This window comes from Scyliorhinus canicula, chromosome 2 (assembly GCF_902713615.1).
Source record: "Scyliorhinus canicula chromosome 2, sScyCan1.1, whole genome shotgun sequence".
Taxonomy (NCBI): Eukaryota; Metazoa; Chordata; class Chondrichthyes; order Carcharhiniformes; family Scyliorhinidae; genus Scyliorhinus; species Scyliorhinus canicula.
In genome coordinates this window covers 81173845-81174476 of record NC_052147.1, presented here as the reverse complement: position 1 = coordinate 81174476, position 632 = coordinate 81173845, and the positions used below count along the sequence as shown (strand labels likewise).

The 632-nt window shown below is 42.1% G+C and overlaps 1 non-coding gene across 1 annotated transcript; it reads right to left on the bottom strand.

The window, feature by feature from the left end:
• Positions 1-255: 255 nt before the first annotated feature.
• On the bottom strand, positions 256-327 carry trnae-uuc. The gene has a single exon. It is a non-coding gene; the product is annotated as a tRNA-Glu (tRNA).
• Positions 328-632: the final 305 nt, after the last annotated feature.

The window sequence follows — 632 nt, the reverse complement described above, 5'->3', positions numbered from 1 at the left end:
GGATGGAAGTCAGTTTCTCCACCCTGTGCCACAGTATGGCTGGGGGATTTAATGGAATTCCTATACCTTGTAAAATCTAGGTTCACCTCGAGAGGGGCAATCGAGGGGTTCTATAAAACACGAGCCCATTCATTCTGTATTTCAAAGGGTTGGTCGCCGTTAGTGGTTAAGGGTGGGGTGTGGGGGGATGCTTCTTTTTGTACTAGTTCTGTTTGGGGGGTGGGGGTGTTTTCCTTTTTCTGAATAAATCGTCACTGCAATGGCCTGGAATCGAACCCGGGTCAACTGCTTGAAAGGCAGCTATGCTGACCACTATATCACCATCGCTCTTTGTGGTTTCTTTTTTTAGTATAAAATGTTAAAAAATTAAAATGTTGCAAAAAAAAACTTCCAGCCTTCAAAGAGTTCAGTGCTAGTCAGAAGATCATGGTGAAAAACCAAGGTGATAATGAGGTGTACGTGATTGATGTTATAAAGAGACTACTTGATACATTCACATTTCCTGAGAAGACTAGAGAGAGAATCGGTCAGTGTCATACAGATCTTTGTTTGAAGAAGCAATTGGACAAAGGGAGAGCATTAGAACCCCCAATAGTGCAAATCTCTACGACATACCAAAGAAATAGAGAAAG